Source organism: Cherax quadricarinatus, chromosome 33, assembly GCF_038502225.1.
Source record: "Cherax quadricarinatus isolate ZL_2023a chromosome 33, ASM3850222v1, whole genome shotgun sequence".
Classification (NCBI taxonomy): domain Eukaryota; kingdom Metazoa; phylum Arthropoda; class Malacostraca; order Decapoda; family Parastacidae; genus Cherax; species Cherax quadricarinatus.
In genome coordinates, this window is record NC_091324.1 from 32,267,585 (window position 1) to 32,281,289 (window position 13,705).

Consider the following 13,705-nt stretch of genomic DNA (forward strand, 5'->3'; position numbering starts at 1 on the left):
GAGTCAAGAGTCCACAAAAGATCTCTGACTGTCAGATGTCTACTTATTCACCCTGGGTGTTAGTCGACTAGCGTGGGTCGCATCCTGTTGACCTAATTTGCCCGAAATGCTATGCATAACAAGCGTATTTGTAGTAAATAAAGATATTATTATTATTATTATTATTATTATTATTATTATTATTATTATTATTATTATTATTATTATTATTATTATTATGAGATTATGTAGGTAACAGCTCTCAGAGTGCAAATAAAGGAAGATAATCTAAACTTAACCCTGTAACACCTTTGTGCAAAAGAGGGAAGGAGAGATAGATAGATAGATAGATAGATAGATAGATAGAGAGAGAGAGAGAGAGAGAGAGAGAGAGAGAGAGAGAGAGAGAGAGAGAGAGAGAGAGAGAGAGAATTTTCTGTTTTTGTGTGAGTATGTGAGTGTGTAAACGATATAGAGAGGGGGTGACGTGGAAGGTAAATAAAATAACTATTCCGAGGGAGAAAGGGCAAGGGAGTATAGAAAGAACAAGAGTGGAGAAGGAAGGTAAATATTGGGTCATGGAAACACTGCTAGCTGACACGACAAACACAGCCTCCTGAATATTGAGACGAAGCCTTTCATGCCGGGTAGATGATACTTTCAGGGGGAGTCTGAGCAGGGAATTGGATTTTACTAATTATTTTGTGGAACAGTGCCCAGTAAAGGCAAACTTTCTACTCACAATTGAGACAAGAAATGTTCCTACGAGACAACACAACTTGAAAAATGGGTGAAATCAAAAGATTATATTTCTCAGTGTTTCAGTAGAAGGTTCACGTAAGTGCACAACGTTAGTTTTTCCATCATTCCCAGAGAAAGTTTGTTTTTCCATCATTCCCAGAGAAAGTTTGTTTTTCCATCATTCCCAGACAAACTTTGTTTTTCCATCATTCCCAGAGAAAGTTTGTTTTTCCATCATTCCCAGAGAAAGTTTTTTTTCCATCATTCCCAGAGAAAGTTTGTTTTTCCATCATTCCCAGAGAAAGTTTGTTTTTCCATCATTCCCAGAGAAAGTTTGTTTTTCCATCATTCCCAGAGAAAGTTTGTTTTCCCATGATCCCCAGAGAACGTTTGTTTTCCCGTGAACCCCAGAGAACGTTTGTTTTCCCGTGATCCCCAGAGAACGTTTGTTTTCCCGTGATCCCCAGAGAACGCTTGTTTTCCCGTGATCCCCAGAGAACGCTTGTTTTCCCGTGATCCCCAGAGAACGCTTGTTTTCCCGTGATCCCCAGAGAACGCTTGTTTTCCCGTGAACCCCAGAGAACGTTTGTTTTCCCGTGAACCCCAGAGAACGTTTGTTTTCCCGTGATCCCCAGAGAACGTTTTTTTTCCCATGATCCCCAGAAAACGTTTGTTTTCCCATGACACCCAGAGAACGTTTGTTTTCCAATGACCCCCAGAGAACGTTTGTTTTCCCATGACACCCAGAGAACGTTTGTTTTCCCATGACCCTCAGAGAACGTTTGTTTTACCATGACACCCAGAGAACGTTTGTTTTCCCATGACCCCCAGAGAACGTTTGTTTTCCCATGACACCCAGAGAACGTTTGTTTTCCCATGACCCCCAGAGAACGTTTGTTTTCCCATGACACCCAGAGAACGTTTGTTTTCCCATGACACCCAGAGAACGTTTGTTTTCCCATGACACCCAGAGAACGTTTGTTTTCCCATGACCCCCAGAGAACGTTTGTTTTCTCATGACCCCCAGAGAACGTGTGTTCTCCCATGACACCCAGAGAACGTTTGTTTTCTCATGACCCCCAGAGAACGTTTGTTTTCTCATGACCCCCAGAGAACGTGTGTTCTCCCATGACACCCAGAGAAAGTTTGTTTTCTCATGACCCCCAGAGAACGTTTGTTTTCTCATGACCCCCAGAGAACGTGTGTTTTCCCATGACCCCCAGAGAACGTTTGTTTTCTCATGACCCCCAGAGAACGTTTGTTTTCTCATGACCCCCAGACAACGTGTGTTTTCCCATGACACCCAGAGAACGTTTGTTTTCTCATGACCCCCAGAGAACGTTTGTTTTCTCATGACCCCCAGAGAACGTTGGTTTCCTCATGACCCCCAGAGAACGTTTGTTTTCTCATGACCCCCAGAGAACGTGTGTTTTCCCATGACACCCAGAGAACGTTTGTTTTCCCATGACCCCCAGAGAACGTTCGTTTTCTCATGAACCCCAGAGAACGTTTGTTTTCTCATGACCCCCAGAGAACGTGTGTTTTCCCATGACACCCAGAGAACGTTTGTTTTCCCATGACCCCCAGAGAACGTTTGTTTTCCCATGACCCCCAGAGAAAGTTTGTTTTCCCATGACCCCCAGAGAACGTTTGTTTTCCCATGACCCCCAGAGAACGTTTGTTTTCCCGTGATCCCCAGAGAACGTTTGTTTCCCATGACACCCAGAGAAAGTTTGTTTTCCCATGACCCCCAGAGAACGTTTGTTTTCCCATGACACCCAGAGAAAGTTTGTTTTCCCATGACCCCCAGAGAACGTTTGTTTCCCATGACACCCAGAGAAAGTTTGTTTTCCCATGACCCCCAGAGAACGTTTGTTTTCCCATGACCCCCAGAGAACGTTTGTTTTCCCATGACCCCCAGAGAACGTTTGTTTTCCCGTGATCCCCAGAGAACGTTTGTTTTCCCGTGATCCCCAGAGAACGTTTGTTTTCCCGTCATCCCCAGAGAACGTTTGTTTTCCCGTCATCCCCAGAGAACGTTTGTTTTCCTGTGATCCCCAGAGGACGTTTGTTTTCCCATGACCCCCAGAGAACGTTTGTTTTTTCATGATCCCCAGAGAACGTTTGTTTTCCCATGATCCCCAAACAACGTTTGTTTTCCCGTGATCACCAAAGAACGTACGTTTTCCCGTGATCCCCAGAGAACGTTTGTTTTCCCAAGACCCCCACAGAACGTTTGTTTTCCCGTGATCCCCAGAGAACGTTTGTTTCCCCATGATACCCAGAGAACGTTTGTTTTCCCATGACACCCAGAGAACGTTTGTTTTCCCATGACCCCCAGAGAACGTTTGTTTTCCCATGACACCCAGAGAACGTTTGTTTTCCCATGACCCCCAGAGAACGTTTGTTTTCCCATGACACCCAGAGAACGTTTGTTTTCAGATGACACCCAAAGAACATTTGTTTTCCCATGACACCCAGAGAACGTTTGTTTTCAGATGACACCCAAAGAACGTTTGTTTTCCCATGACCCCCAGAGAACGTTTGTTTTCCCATGACCCCCAGAGAACGTTTGTTTTCTCATGACCCCCAGAGAATGTGTGTTTTCCCATGACACCCAGAGAACGTTTGTTTTCTCATGACCCCCAGAGAACGTTTGTTTTCTCATGACCCCCAGAGAACGTTTGTTTTCTCATGACCCCCAGAGAACGTGTGTTTTCCCATGACACCCAGAGAACGTTTGTTTTCTCATGACCCCCAGAGAACGTTTGTTTTCTCATGACCCCCAGAGAACGTTTGTTTTCTCATGACCCCCAGAGATCGTGTTTTCCCATGACACCCAGAGAACGTTTGTTTTCCCATGACCCCCAGAGAACGTTTGTTTTCTCATGACCCCCAGAGAACGTTTGTTTTCTCATGACCCCCAGAGAACGTGTGTTTTCCCATGACCCCCAGAGAACGTTTGTTTTTCCTTCATTCCCAGAGAAAGTTTTTTTTTCCATCATTCCCAGAGAAAGTTTGTTTTTCCATCATTCCCAGAGAAAGTTTGTTTTTCCATCATTCCCAGAGAAAGTTTGTTTTTCCATCATTCCCAGAGAAAGTTTGTTTTCCCATGATCCCCAGAGAACGTTTCTTTTCCCGTGATCCCCAGAGAACGTTTGTTTTCCCGTGATCCCCAGAGAACGTTTGTTTTCCCGTGATCCCCAGAGAACGTTTGTTTTCCCGTGATCCCCAGAGAACGTTTGTTTTCCCGTGATCCCCAGAGAACGTTTGTTTTCCCGTCATCCCCAGAGAACGTTTGTTTTCCTGTGATCCCAAGAGGACGTTTGTTTTCCCATGACCCCCAGAGAACGTTTGTTTTTTCATGATCCCCGGAGAACGTTTTTTTCCCATGATCCCCAGAAAACGTTTGTTTTCCCATGATCCCCAGAGAACGTTTGTTTTCCCGTGATCCCCAGAGAACGTTTGTTTTCCCAAGACCCCCAGAGAACGTTTGTTTTCCTGTGATCCCCAGAGAACGTTTTTTTCCCATGATCCCCAGAGAACGTTTGTTTTCCCAAGACCCCCAGAGAACGTTTGTTTTCCTGTGATCCCCAGAGAACGTTTGCTTCCCCATGATACCCAGAGAACGTTTGTTTTCCCATGACCCCCAGATAACGTTTGTTTTCCCATGACACCCAGAGAACGTTTGCTTTCCCATGACACCCAGACAACGTTTGTTTTCCCATGACACCCAGAGAACGTTTGTTTTCCCATGACACCCAGAGAAAGTTTGTTTTCTCATGACCCCTAGAGAACGTTTGTTTTCTCATGACCCCCAGAGAACGTTTGTTTTCTCATGACCCCCAGAGAACGTGTGTTTTCCCATGACACCCAGAGAACGTTTGTTTTCTCATGACCCCCAGAGAACGTTTGTTTTCTCTTGACCCCCAGACAACGTGTGTTTTCCCATGACACCCAGAGAAAGTTGGTTTTCTCATGACCCCCAGAGAACGTTTGTTTTCTCATGACCCCCAGAGAACGTGAGTTTTCCCATGACACCCAGAGAACGTTTGTTTTCTCATGACCCCCAGAGATCGTTTGTTTTCTCATGACCCCCAGAGAACGTGTGTTTTCCCATGACACCCAGAGAACGTTTGTTTTCCCATGACCCCCAGAGAACGTTTGTTTTCTCATGACCCCCAGAAAACGTTTGTTTTCTCATGACCCCCAGAGAACGTGTGTTTTCCCATAACACCCAGAGAACGTTTGTTTTCCCATGACCCCCAGAGAACGTTTGTTTTCTCATGACCCCCAGAGAACGTTTGTTTTCTCATGACCCCCAGAGAACGTGTGTTTTCCCATGACACCCAGAGAACGTTTGTTTTCCCATGACCCCCAGAGAACGTTTGTTTTCTCATGACCCCCAGAGAACGTTTGTTTTCTCATGACCCCCAGAGAACGTGTGTTTTCCCATGACCCCCAGAGAACATGTGTTTTCCCATGACACCCAGAGAACGTGTGTTTTCCCATGACACCCAGAGAACGTTTGTTTTCTCATGACCCCCAGAGAACGTGTGTTTTCTCATGACTCCCAGAGAACGTGTGTTTTCCCATGACACCCAGAGAACGTTTGTTTTCTCATGACCCCCAGAGAACGTGTGTTTTCTCATGACCCCCAGAGAACGTGTGTTTTCCCATGACCCCCAGAGAACGTGTGTTTTCCCATGACCCCCAGAGAACGTGTGTTTTCCCATGACCCCCAGAGAACGTGTGTTTTCCCATGACCCCCAGAGAACGTGTGTTTTCCCATGACCCCCAGAGAACGTGTGTTTTCCCATGACCCCCAGAGAACGTGTGTTTTCCCATGACCCCCAGAGAACGTGTGTTTTCCCATGACACCCAGAGAACGTGTGTTTTCCCATGACCCCCAGAGAACGTGTGTTTTCCCATGACCCCCAGAGAACGTGTGTTTTCCCATGACCCCCAGAGAACGTGTATTGTCCCATGACCCCCAGAGAACGTGTGTTTTCCCATGACCCCCAGAGAACGTGTGTTTTCCCATGACCCCCAGAGAACGTGTGTTTTCCCATGACACCCAGAGAACGTGTGTTGTCCCATGACTCCCAGAGAACGTGTGTTTTCCCATGACACCCAGAGAACGTGTGTTTTCCCATGACCCCCAGAGAACGTGTGTTTTTCCTTGACCCCCAGAGAACGTGTGTTTTCCCATGACCCCCAGAAAACGTGTGTTTTCCCATGACCCCCAGAGAACGTGTGTTTTCCCATGACCCCCAGAGAACGTGTGTTTTCCCATGACCCCCAGAGAACGTGTGCTTTCCCATGACCCCCAGAGAACGTGTGTTTTCCCATGACCCCCAGAGAACGTGTGTTTTCCCATGACACCCAGAGAACGTGTGTTTTCCCATGACCCCCAGAGAATGTGTGTTTTCCCATGACCCTTAGAGAACGTGTGTTTTCCTTTGACCCCCAGAGAACGTGTGTTGTCCCATGACCCCCAGAGAACGTGTGTTTTCCCATTACCCCCAGAGAACGTGTATTTTCCCATGACCCCCAGAGAACGTGTGTTTTCCCATGATCCCCAGAGAACGTGTGTTTTCCCATGACACCCAGAGAACGTGTGTTGTCCCATGACCCCCAGAGAACGTGTGTTTTCCCATGACCCCCAGAGAACGTGTGTTTTCCCATGACCCCCAGAGAACGTGTGTTTTCCCATGACCCCCAGAGAACGTGTGTTGTCCCACGACCCCCAGAGAACGTGTGTTGTCCCATGACCCCCAGAGAACGTGTGTTGTCCCATGACCCCCAGAGAACGTGTGTTGTCCCATGACCCCCAAAGAACGTGTGTTGTCCCACGACCCCCAGAGAACGTGTGTTGTCCCACGACCCCCAGAGAACGTGTGTTGTCCCATGACACCCAGAGAACGTGTGTTGTCCCATGACCCCCAGAGAACGTGTGTTTTCCCATGACCCCCAGAGAACGTGTGTTTTCCCATGACCCCCAGAGAACGTGTGTTTTCCCATGACCCCCAAAGAACGTGTGTTGTCCCACGACCCCCAGAGAACGTGTGTTGTCCCATGACCCCCAGAGAACGTGTGTTTTCCCATGACTCCCAGAGAACGTGTGTTTTCCCATGACCCCCAGAGAACGTGTGTTTTCCCATGACCCCCAGAGAACGTGTGTTGTCCCACGACCCCCAGAGAACGTGTGTTGTCCCATGACCCCCAGAGAACGTGTGTTGTCCCATGACCCCCAGAGAACGTGTGTTGTCCCATGACCCCCAGGAATGAGGCGCCATAAAACTCAATTTTCTGTAAAAAAAAAAACGTATAAATGTATCGAAATATTCTTCCTCTTTCAAATTGGTTTTAATATTTTCTTATGCATAATGTTTAGGAGATATATTTAAGAACTAAAAACATAAACGTATAAATATTTTATATATTCAGTAAATACAGTGTATGTATAGCTCCTGGGACCAACTTGACCCACCAAAACACTGGGATGATGTCTCTTAACTCTCTCTGGTTTTTAATACATTCCGGAAGATTAATATTATTGAAACTCTAGCCTCAAGTAAATTATAAACTGGTAGTATTTCCCAGCCAGAATGATTCTTGGTATTGGACTGTCGCTAAACTACATAGTACAGGTTGGGTAAAGTTTGTCAGGAAACAAGTGTTTCCTGACGCGAGTGTTAGTCATATGACCGAGGCCTTCCGCTGGCTGGCCACCCCTTTAATAATTATGGTCATAGTTGTAACTATTTGTCTAATTACATAGTACAATAACTAGAAGTACTAGGGAATTACTACTTTGCTATTACATTAGAACGAGGACTATGTCGACTAGTACTGAAGCATCCTTTAGGTATCTGAACAGTTTAAGCCATCGGTGAACATTTCAAAAAAGTGAATGTTCAAAACCTGAAGTTTTAAGTTAACTTTAGAGCAACAAAGGCACTGTATTAGCTGTCAAATTTGCTTCGATTTTTTCAACTGATCATTTTTTCCCCGTGGGTGTTACTGCCTTTTAGCAAGGTTATTATGCACAAATAATCTGGGGAGGCTTAGGGACAGTCGAGCGCGGTTGTGCTCCGTCAAAAACTGCGTGTCTTGATAGTAGCAGAGGGAACAGAATGCGGGAAATAACCGTGTGCAACCATAAAGTGCATATACTCCTTTGAACAAACAAAAAAGGAATATTAGTGAACACTAAATAGGAAAATATGGATTATAGTGTCACATGGAGAGTGCTGGTGGAGGAACGGTTACTGTGGGAAATACACCTGACCAGCACTAGTGAATTATTGCCGGATGTCGACACAAGTGGAAATAAACAAATATTGATCTATCTATAAGTAATATAGTGAGTGACAAGGATATATATGTGCAGTGACATAGTGAACTAAATTGTAGATAAGAGTAATCTTAATTATCCCCCAGTATAGCGTACAATATATAGTGTAGATAGGGGAATATCTTACAAGTGACTGGCACTAGCGAACTATTGCCAGAGGTCCAGTGAAGTGTTAATAACGGATGAGTAATTACTATAGTCACAAGAGATGAAACGAGTGGTGGTAGCATTGAGGTGCAGGGAATCACAGCATACATAAATTGAGCATACAACCGTTACCTCTACTAAACAGGAAATAAACTTTTCCATAGAAGTGTAGGAGAAAGTTAGCATAGGCCTAGCTGCTGTGTAAATAAAACAATGATCCCAGTATAGCGCAGTGAAAAGTGTATTTTGAAAGAATAGTGTATATCCTTGAGATAAACAGTGTACACCACTACATAAAAGGAAATTAAATAATAATAGTAATAATAATAATAATAAAAATAATAGTGAAGTGTGGCAGTGTGGGTAAGTCTTGCCATCACACCCACCCTACACCCACCACCCACCCTACACCCACCACCCACATACTGCAAACTTGGTTCGTATAAATACATCTTGCATATTACTGGCACCAGCAAGAGAAAGGTAAAGTGGAAATCAGTTTTCTTCCGTGGCATACAGTGTAGTAGGATACAGACAGGATGTCAGCACAGCATATCTGTGGGACATGTAAAAAAATCCTTGGAAGGAAATCCAGAATCACATGCAATCTATGCTTTTCCAAACACCATATCTCTTGTATTAGACTAAATACAGCCTCAAAAAATTACCTCGAACTAGCAAAGTGTTTCTGGTTGTGCAATAAAGATGTAGAACTTTGGGCAGGTATCAGAAAGGCACTAAGGAGAGTAATAAATGATAAAAATAATCAAGAAAACAAAGATGACCTCTTGGATAGTCTACCAAAAATATATAAAACATGGGAGCAAGAGATAGTGTATCAAAAAATGCAGAATGCCCATACCACAACAGATGACTCGAAACTATCTAGTCACCCACATAGTGCTAAACCAGACCCATCCCCCAGTCATAGCACTAATACCCACAGTGCTGGTGCTGGCTCAGGCTCAGCCCCCAGCCCCAGTGCTGACTCAGACCCAGCCCCCAGCCTTACTGTCAACCCAGACTCTACTGGGGACCCTACCACAGCCACCACTAAAACCGTAAATATACAACCATCATTGCACAAGGCCGTGGCCCACAGTACAGATGTTGGAGAGGAGTCCCCTCCTTCTTCCTCTACTGAGGAAAGTAGATGGAATCCAGGACGGGGTGGCCCTGGCTTGGATACTGAGGATTATAGTGCAGTCCCAGAACCTGCAGAAATTGACAACATACCTCCCAACAATTCTCAACCAAAGGTGAATTTGTGCAAATATTATGCTTGGGGCATCTGTAAGCATGGAATATCAGGAAAAAAAAATGGGACATGCAACTTTGAGCATCCCAAAAAATGTAGCGACCTCCTGTCTAAAGGAGTGTGTCGTTCTTCTTCCTGTACTTTCTTTCACCCAAAAATGTGTCAACATCGACTGCCCTGCATACCATCTAAAAGGGACCAGGAGGCACAGACCCCACAAGACAAACAATAGTAGCTATGACAACCCAACTCCAGGTGATTTTTTAGTGGCAGGAAACGGAAAAAGAAAATGGAAGGAAATAACAAAAATAGTCCACCACCTTGGAGCCATGTTGGACTGGAAGTGCACCCAGTGGCCACCCATGGCCCTCCAGAATTACAACTTCTGATGCCAATAACAAAATCCCCCAACAAACACAGAATACAACCTCGTTCATATTTGCTAATATACAGGGCCTTAAGCCATCCGCCAACAACAAAATACCTTTTGTACAAGAATGGTATACAATACCGACAAGTTGAAATTGAGACTCATGTGCAACATCTGGGTATCTTTATTATAGACGTTTCGCCATCCAGTGGCTTTATCAATACAAATTCCAGGACATAACTTGAAGACAGGAGAACTATGTACAGAAGATGAGGTAATCAGTCCCTCAACCTAGCAGTAGGTGCGAAGAGCACCATAGTCGTGGAGATTCTGAAGCAGAAGCAAGGCGCCTGACGCTTATATAGTAACGTCAGGTGGAAATGGGACGGGTAGCAGACGAAGGCATAGTCACTGGTAGGCGGGATTCCCCAGTGGAAGTAGGTCCTACCCAAAGAGATGGGTTAGTTGTAGTAGTAGATGTCGTAGTCGTGAAGGTTATGTACATGTCCTCAGAATCAAGATTCCATGATGTTGCAGTGTCTGACAGGTTGTACAAGAATGGTATACAATACCGACAAGTTGAAATTGAGACACATGTGCAACATCTGGGTATCTTTATTGTAGACGTTTCGCCATCCAGTGGCTTTATCAATACAAATTCCAGGACATAACTAGAAGATAGGAGAACTATGTACAGAAGATGAGGTAATCAGTCCCTCAACCTAGCAGTAGGTGCGAAGAGCACCATAGCGCCTTGCTTCTGCTTCAGAATCTCCACGACTATGGTGCTCTTCGCACCTACTGCTAGGTTGAGGGACTGATTACCTCATCTTCTGTACATAGTTCTCCTGTCTTCAAGTTATGTCCTGGAATTTGTATTGATAAAGCCACTGGATGGCGAAACGTCTACAATAAAGATACCCAGATGTTGCACATGTGTCTCAATTTCAAAATATCTTTTATCAGTGGACTTCTAGAGGAGTCTAAAGCAATGTTTGCAGCCTTCACAGAGACACGCAAAAGATCACTTTGACAGTGAAATATGGATAAGTGGTTACAACCTTTTTAGATGCAACAGAATGAACAGGCAACAAGGGGGGGTTGGCCTGTATTTCAAAGAGTCTCTCATCTGCATGGAGTTGCTGAACACCACAAATGAGGTAGTTGAAGTTCTCTCAATAAAGATCGAGAACCAAAACCTAGTCATTGTGGTTGTATATAAGCCACCAGATGCAACCTCACAACAGTTCAAGAAACAGCTACTGAAAATTGATTACTGTCTGGAAAACCTTCCAGCTCCATCCCCAAACATCTTACTGCTTGGTGATTTCAACCTAAGGCATACACAATGGAAGAATGTAGCAAATAATGTTATAGCTGAAACAATCCCCGGAGGTAGCGCAGATGAAAGGTCACACACATGAGCTGCTAAGTCTCTGCGAAAAACACACCTTAACCCAGCAGATAGTGGAGCCAACAAGACTAGAAAACACACTTGACCTTATCTTCACAAATAAAGAGGACCTGATAAGAGACATAAGAATATCAAAAACAACTAATTCCGATCACAACCTAATCGAAGTCCAGACGTACATGCATAAGGGTCCTGATCAGCAGAATGCATGTACCTGTGAAGGTGTCTTCACAAAATACAACTTCAACAACAAGAACATCAACTGGGACCAGGTAAACCATGTCCTAAACGAAACATGTTGGGAAGATATCTTAAATGACATGAATCCAAACCAGTACCTTGAAAGGATCAACTTCCTGGCAGCTGAAGCATGTTCCAGGCATATTCCCCTAAAAAAAGAAGAAGAGCAGGAGTAAACTGGAGAAAGACGCTCCCTCTACAGAAGACGACGAAGAGTCACTGAGCTCCTCAGGAGTGCTAGAATATCTGATACACGAAAGGAGGCGCTGACCAGGGAAGTGGAAACTACCGAACTTGAGTTAAGTGACTCTTACAGGAACCAGGAGAGACAGGAGGAGCTTAAAGCTATTAGTGAAATTGAAAGAAATTCAAAATATTTCTTTTCATATGCCAAAAACAAGGCAAATACCACATCTAGTATCGGGCCCTTACTCAGACAGGATGGGACTTACACAGATGACAACAAGGAAATGAGTGAAATATTGAAATCCCAGTACGACTCTGTGTTTAGTGAACCACTAATCGGTCTGAGGATCGACGACCCAAATGATTTCTTCATGAATGAGCCTCAAAACTCCATAAATGTATGCCAGATTTCCGACATTACCCTAACTCCGATAGATTTCGAAAAAGCCATTGACAACATGCCCATGCACTCAGCCCAGGGCCCAGACTCGTGGAACTATGTTTTCATTAAGAACTGCAAGAAACCCCTCTTGCATGCCCTAAGTACACTATGGAGGAGGAGCTTGGACATGGGTTAAATTCTATAGTCACTTAAAACAACGGATATAACCCCACTCCATAAAGATTGCAGCAAAGCATTAGCTAAGAACTATAGACCAATAGCTCTGACGCCCCATCTTATTCCTCATCCTCATATCAGACATAGACAGAGATATACATCACAGCACCGTATCATCCTTTGTGGATGATACTAGGATCTGCATGAGGCTGTCATCTGCTGAGGACGCGGTTAACCTCCAAGAAGATATAAACAAAGTTTTCCAGTGGGCAACGGTAAACAATATGATGTTCAATGTGGACAAATTCCAACTACTCCGTTATGGAAAACTGGAGGAGATAATAACTAGAACAGAGTATACTACAGACTCTGGCCATACAATAGAGCGGAAAAATAATGTAAGGGACCTGGGAGTAGTAATGTCTGACGATCTCACTTTCAAGGATCACAACAGTGCCATGATCGCACGTGCAAAGAAATTGATAGGATGGATATTGAGAACGTTCAAAACGAGAGATGCCAAGCCAATGATGATCCTTTTCAAATCACTTGTTCTCTCTAGGCTGGAATACTGCTGTACATTAACATCTCCATTCAAAGCAGGTGAAATCGCAGATCTAGAGAGTGTACAGAAATCCTTTACTGCACGTATAAATTCTGTAAAGCACCTTAACTACTGGGAACGCTTGGAAGCACTTGACTTGTACTCGTTGGAACGCAGGAAGGAGAGATATATCATAATCTACACTTGGAAAATCCTGGAAGGAATGGTCCCGAATCTGCACACAGAAATCACTCACTACGAAAGTAAAAGACTGGGCAGGCGATGCAAAATTCCCCCAATAAAAAGTAGGGGCGCCATTGGTACACTAAGGGAAAACACCATAAGTGTCCGGGGCCCAAGACTGTTGAACAGCCTCCCATCAAGCATTAGGAGAATTGCCAATAAACCCCTGGCTGCCTTCAAGAGAGAGATGGACAGATACCTAAAGTCAGTGCCGGATCAGCCGGGCTGTGGCTCGTACGTTGGACCGTGTGGCCAGCAGTAACAGCCTAGTTGATCAGGCCCTGATCCATCGGGAGGCCTGGTCATGGACCGGGCCACGGGGCCGTTGATCCCCGGAATAACCTCCAGGTAACCTCCAGGTATAGGAGAAAAAGCTTATGACAACGCTTCGGTCCGACTTGGATCCTTGACAAGTCACAAGTCAGACCCAAACATCGTCATCTGCTTCTTTCTCGTGTGTGAGGTTTATTTGCATATTATTCCAGTCATGGTATTGGCGAAGGTTTGAGCTTGCTACCACCTGCAGCTCACAAGACTGCCATCCCCACGAGCCCCTTTGGGGCGGGGCAGATGGCAGACCAGAGGCCTAGCTTCTCCCTACGAGCCCCGTGAGAGCGGGGACTGTGGCTAGGCCTGGGGACACTTGGTCCCAAAGATGAGGGGG